This window comes from Oryctolagus cuniculus, chromosome 1 (assembly GCF_964237555.1).
Source record: "Oryctolagus cuniculus chromosome 1, mOryCun1.1, whole genome shotgun sequence".
NCBI lineage: Eukaryota > Metazoa > Chordata > Mammalia > Lagomorpha > Leporidae > Oryctolagus > Oryctolagus cuniculus.
The window spans coordinates 50,652,689-50,659,233 of NC_091432.1; the positions used below are offsets into that span (position 1 = coordinate 50,652,689).

The following is a 6,545-nucleotide window of genomic DNA, read 5'->3' on the forward strand; positions in this document are numbered from 1 at the left end:
ACCCTCCCTCTGCTGTCTACTCCCCTTCCACAGCCCCTTCCTGCACGTGAAACACGACTGATCTTGTTGCTGCCCTGCTGGTGAGCCTGCCCGGCTCCTGTTGCCCTAGGACAGATCCACACTCTTTCCCAGGGAGTCAGGGGCCCTCTAATTCCAGCCTGGATCTGTCGTACCAGCTTCATCCTTCACCATAACCCTTAGGGGCCTTAAGAAGAACACATCAGAAACTTCCTTCCTAAATGTTTGCAGACACACCACTGTCTGTCTGGAACATTCTCCCCCAATCTCTCCACCTGTCAAAGTCATGGCCAACTTAGGGGCCTCCTTCTCTGTGGAATACTCCTGGACTCCTACAGCCTCAGACAGAATGAACACCTCAGAACCCTAAGTCTGCCCTTTGTCCCTCCCTGCCCCACTTCCCCCTGTGCAATCTGCTGATACCAAGACCCATCGGCCTCTGTGAACCCCCCATGATCTAGGATCCCACCTGTCCCATCACTTCCAGCACCCCTGCCCCTGGCAGTGCCAAGCAAGCAGGAAGTACCAGGTAAGCACGTGCCAAGTTGGCCTGGGTTCTTTGCACCATACGTGTGGATTGAAATGACAGCAAGAGCAGTGGTGCTAAACAAAGTCTCCCTCCTCCTGCATCCTCTCCTCCCCCTCTCAGAGCCTCCAGGATCCTCCCCTCTGCTGGCCCTGAGGACTCAGAGACACATCCCTGCCCTGGAATGCTCTTGCCCTGCCTTATCAGGACGAGGGCTGGCTTACTGACAGTTCTCTGGTCCACAGGCCCAAGCGCCCTGAAACGCCACAGGCTTTATCTTGTTTATGTCTGTGATTTTCCCGGGGCTCTTCTCTTCTTGACAGTGTCACAGAGCAGGCCTGCTGCCTGGGATGTGTCTGGAAAGTGGCCCGCTTCTGCAGGGGCAGGGAAGATGAGGCAGTCACTGTTGCTGGTGGGTCACTCCCACGGCAGCCCGAGGTCGCTGGGATGACTAAGTCCAAGGCTGGGGCTGAGCATGAGTACACGGCACAGCATCCAGGGCCGAAGGAAGCAGGGTGAGAGCAAAGGGCAACAGCAACCTGCTTTCTCTTTGATTACCTGTAGCGACCAGCTCTTGAGAATGGAGATATTTGATGGGGCTGGGACAGAAGCAGAACAGCAGGAAGAGGAAGAGAAACTGAGAACTAATAGACCTTAAGTGTGAGGTTGGTGCAGCTGGAATGGATTGGGCAAGAGGAAGCGTGTTAGGAGATGGAGTTAGGAAGGTAAAGGAAGACAAATTCACAGAAAGCCAAGGTACAAACTCTGACTCTGTCTTTGAGTGGACAATTGCCTGACCTCATTCATTTTCCTAATGGGTAATCCTGGGAGCTTCTGGGAATCACAGGGTCCCACTTCATCCACAGCAGGGCCCTGCCTTTTGTCTTATTCCCATCAGCTTTCTAGCACTGAGCATGGTTCTTCTTACACAACAAGCACTCGACAATTATTTCTGGAATGTGTGGCCAGGATTCTGTCCTCAAATTTTACGTTGGTGCATTAGGAGGGTTCAGGGCATTGTGACTGTCACCCAGATGGACCTCTTGTCTAGGAGCTTCTTCTCTCGTGGAACCTGTTCTCCAGATGTCTGATGGGCAGAAATTGGCATATGGCACTCCTTACAGCTGGCAAAAGCACAGCTGGATGCAAGGCTGTGCACATCTGGTACCCACATGTCTAACCATGGACTTGATATTCAGCCAGATATCTGTGACTATGCTGTCGGCAGGCAGGGGGGAATGGGAGGGCCTGAGGGCTAGCAACAGATGGTGAAGACAAGTAGCTTTCAGGATGGCCTGTGTCCACTTTTCCAGAGGGATCTGGGTGTCCATGCCAAGGAAAACAGGCAGGGCTTCAAGCTGAGGGACGCTTAGTTCCTCCAAACACAAGCTCCCATAGTTTGGGTGGCTCTTTGGCCTAATGGTTAGGCCGATGGTTGGGATGCCTGCATCAGAGCTTGGCTCTGACTCCCAGTTCCATCTTCCTGATGATGCAGACCCTGGGAGATAGCAGTATTGGCTCAAGTAGTTGGATTCCTGTTACCTGCATTGGAGACCTGGATTCAGTTCCTGGATCCTGACTCCCCCTCAACCCGCCCCCACCAGCCACTGTGGACATTTGGGTAGTGAACTAGTTGATGTCTCTCCCTGTTATTTTCTCTCTCTCTCTCTCTGTCACTGTCTCTCTCATTGCATCACTCTGTCTCTTCAATAAAAACATTAACACTTCTAAATTGTTTATGCAGTTTGCAGGATGCAGGGTCCTGGGTGCCTACTTTCCTCAGCCTCAGTTTCCTCATAAGTAAACTGGGAACTACCTGAGCTGGAAGAACTTAAACATCATTAGGCCAGGGGCCGGCGCTGCGGCGTAGCGGGTAAAGCCCCTGCCTGCAGTGCCAGGTTCCCATATGGGCACTGGTTCAAGTCCTGGCTGCTCCACTTCCAATCCAGCTCTCTGCTAGGGCCAGAAAAGCAGTAGAAGACGGCCCAAGTTCTTCGGCCCCTATACCCACGAGAGACTTGGAAGAAGCTCCTGGCTCCTGGCTTCGGATCGGCCCAGCTCCGGCCGTTGTGGCCATCTGGGGAGTGAACCAGCAGATGGAAGACCTCTCTCTCTCTGTCTCTGCCTATGCCTCTCTGTAACTCTGCCTTTCAAATAGATAAATAAGTAAATATTTTTTAAAAAAATCATTAGGCCAAAGGGCTTCTTGCACATCTGGGTAGATGCATAGTCTTGAATGGGTCTTTCTTTTCTCTGGCCTCCGTTCTCTATGAAGTAAAGATCTCTGCAAGGAGAGCTCTTTCTCTGAGCCCCAGGCAAAGGGGGGAGGGTGTCTCTCCCTCTGAAATTCTGGCTGGCTTCCCTCTCTGTCTGGGAACAGATTGTCTGGTCCTTCAGTCGGCTGGGGAAAAAACTGACTTCTTTTTATTTTCTCTTTTGCATCCTTCCCACCTTTGTGAATGAAAAGGGAAACTCTCAGGCACAATTAATAATGGAATTTTAAAATACAACATCATTAGAGCTACTCTCCTCCAGCCCCCAATGGGTATTTAATTATAGTCATGTGCAAATTCACAGGGGTCTATTTTAAGCACTAAAGTCTCCAGCACATTTTTGTGATCTTTAAAAGACAGAGCTGGATGTTTCTCAAGGCTCTCAGTGTCTCTGAGCTGAACCAAGAAAGAAAATGTCAGTTAGACCCCTCTGGGGAAGTGAAAGTCAGGTTGAAACGCCTCACCCGGGGCTATATCAACCAAGAATCCCAGGAGGAACGTGCTTCCTTCCTGTGAAAGCAGACTTGACATCCAGAGGTTCCTGAGCGCGGAGACCATCTGAGAAGGAAGAAGGAATTGCATGAAGGCTGGGAGGGAGCCTGCCTTTTTCTACAGACCCACCCTGACGGCTGCTTGCTAACTCAGCTCACCTCAACCTCACAGGGACCCTAGGAGGGGGGTGATGCCATCCCTGGTCTGCAGAGCTGGAAACGGAGACTCAGAGAGGCTGTCTGTCCCCTGGGCAATGATGAAGCCAGAACTTGGGGTTGGGCTCTTGTCCTTTGCCCTTCCCTAGCTGCCCAGGCAGCCTGCAGAGTTCTTAGGCCACCAACCGCTGCTCATTCAGTGTGAAAATCTGGGGCAAGGTCTCTAATCTCCCTGTGCCTACATTTTCCTCATCTAAACTGTAGCTGCCTCACCGGCCTGTTGGGAGGATTAAAGCAGTTAAGGCGTAGAAAACCTCAGATGTGTTAGGATGTGCACGTTTGGAATAGGTAAGAGTTAGATGAGATTAGCTTCTTTTTTTTTTTTCACTTTATTATATAAAGAAGACAGATTTCATATATTTCATAGGTACATTTCTAAGAAGATAACTGTATTTCCATTCCCTCCCTTCTTCCTTCTCCCTCCTGGCTGATGCCCTGACACAGGCAGGAGTTGTTAGCCCGGAATAGGAAGATGTGCTGGACTTCTCCCCACCGGTTCCTCTGTGTGCTTTGGCAGGACTCCATCAGCCCAGCCTCCCCTACGATCTGATACCTGCAGAACTGTTTGTGTTGCATCTGGCTTGAATCCCCGCCTCCCCATGTGACCTGTGCTCTTCCCTCCTTGCTCATCACTTGAATCCCAGCAAGCACCTGGGGAAACCCTTGTGCATTCCATCACTGAACTTGCCACTTCACAACCATGTGGACTGTGAACAAATTCTTAAGATTTCAAAGACTTGGTTTCCTCATCTGTAAAATGGAAATAATATGACATATCTCTGAAGACTACTATGATAACCAAATGTCATTAACATATTCACAAATCTTAGATGATTATGCGTTCAATTCTAACCATCATTACTATTTATCATTGCATAAAGATGCTAATTTTTTTCTAATTTCTACCCATCATTTCAAGAGCCAGCTAAAATTTCACATCCCACTCATCTCTCCCATACAGTCTTCCTAGGATTACTCTTCTCTCACCCCTGAATTCCCTGAGACGGCTCCCATCAGACACTGCTGGGCCTTTTGGTCGAGTGTCTACATGTCCTTTTCCTTCCTAAAGAGTGGATCCTGGCTCTTGTCCACCACCAGTGAAGACTGGCTTTCCCTGTGATGTCTGACGCAAATCAGATGTGGTCTGCTTGTGTTTCCAGTGATCCTGGCTCTGCTGTCCTAAAGAAGATGGCATTAGTGAGGAGGGGGGTTATTACAAACGACTGAACCCTGCTCTCCATTGTAGGAGGGAGGCCACTGAGGCCAGGAAGGAAAAATGATTCTCCCCTAGTCACAACAACACAAGGAGTCAGAGAGAGTGGAGGATTTTTGATCCAGGAATGAATCTCAAATGTAAACCCCTCCCCTAATCACTGTGACACTGAGCAGGTCACTTCACCTCTCTGGACCCTGGCTTGCAATCCTGCTATGTAGGTATAAGGACACACATTTTACCGACTGTGGTATTTAATGAGCAAGCAGAGTTACAGCATAGAGTGGGATAACCATTCTTATTATTCCATACTAGACGAGATGATTTTCCTCCCACTGCTTGTGGCTGACTTGCTTTTCTCTAAACAACTAGCTTCCAGTAATACCCTTGAGGGACAGGGAGAGCCGATCACCACCCCAGCCCTGGCAGTCATCCCCCACGTCCCAGCATCAGCCTCGTGGGGCTGCACTGTGAAGTGGGAAGGCAATGGTGACCCCTTCAGCAAGGCCATCTCTACACTGGTCTGGTTTGAATCTCATCTTTTTCACAGAGACGATGAGATGCTCCTGTCCAACATATTTCTTGTCTTTCAAAACAAACAGAAAAGACTTTCCCTGGATTTCCTATTAATGCTGGTAACAGTCACCATGCCACACCCACAGAGGAGGCTGGGGTGAACACTCACTTGGAAAAGGTAACTTTCCAAACTTCTTTATTGTCGGTGCCTGGCTGGAGCATTGTGCGGCTCTGTTGGGTGTTCAAAGGACAGTGAGACAGAATTCAGTTCCTGGCATCTTTGGATTTCATGGCTTTGTTCCCTGCTAAACTTGGTATCTCTATTGACAAGAAGAAGGAAAAGGAGAAGGAAAAGAAGAGGAGGAGGAGGAAGAAAGAGAGTGAAAGAAAGAAGAGAGAGAAAAGAAAGAGAGAGAGAGAGATTGAAAAAATAGATCTCTGTGCTCAACTCACCATGCACCCATGTGGGGACCGCCTCCTTTACAAGCTTTCCCATCTACAGGACCCACATCTGGGGGAGGCATGCACCATAGATGGGTAGGTGGGTCTGCTTAAGCAGCCCAGCACCCTTCCTTTAGCAGAAGAAGATGTGAGCTAGGCTGGCAGAGCCCAGGCATCCCGGAGCTGAGATATTTACCCACACGTCTTCTGCAGTTTCCAGATCCTGTATTTCATTCCTCTCAATCTGGGAGATGCCAAATAAAAAATCTGGATTTGCTTTCAAGCCCCTAAGCTTTTGCGATATTTAAAAAACATAAGTAACGTCAGTGAGCACTTCTGAGTGAAAGCCAAAAGCTCGGATCTACTGGATCCTATTCAATAGAGGGCCAGGCTCTCTGTTGACTGTGCATTCATACTCAGAAGTGTGTTGGTGGGGCCGGTGCTGTAGCATAGGTTAAGCTTCTGCCTGTGGCGCCGGCATCCTATGTGGGTACTGGTTCGAGTCCTGGCTACTCTACTTCCAGTCCAGCTCCCTCTTAATGGCTGGGAAGGAAGCAGAAAATAGCACAAATGTTTGGGCCTCTGCTACCCATGTGGGAGACCAGGAAGAAGCTCTTGGCTCTTGGCCTTGGCCTGGTCCAGACCCGGACATTGCAGCCATTTGGGGAGTGAACCACTGAATGGAAGATATCTCTCTCTCTCTCTCTCTCTCTCTCTCTCTCTCTCTCTCCTTCTCTCTCTGTATCTCTGCCTTTCAAATAAATAAATTAATCTTTTTTAGAAAAAGGAAATGTATTGATGACTATGTAAGCAGGGAGTCTTTGCGTGCAAGCAACAAAACCAACTCTGGT

General features: G+C 49.3%; 1 non-coding gene across 1 annotated transcript; it reads left to right on the top strand.

The window, feature by feature from the left end:
* The first annotated feature begins 5,448 nt into the window (after window positions 1-5,448).
* LOC127485190 (small nucleolar RNA SNORA8) lies at window positions 5,449-5,586 on the top strand. The gene has a single exon (XR_007912352.1). It is a non-coding gene; the product is annotated as a small nucleolar RNA SNORA8 (small nucleolar RNA).
* Window positions 5,587-6,545: the final 959 nt, after the last annotated feature.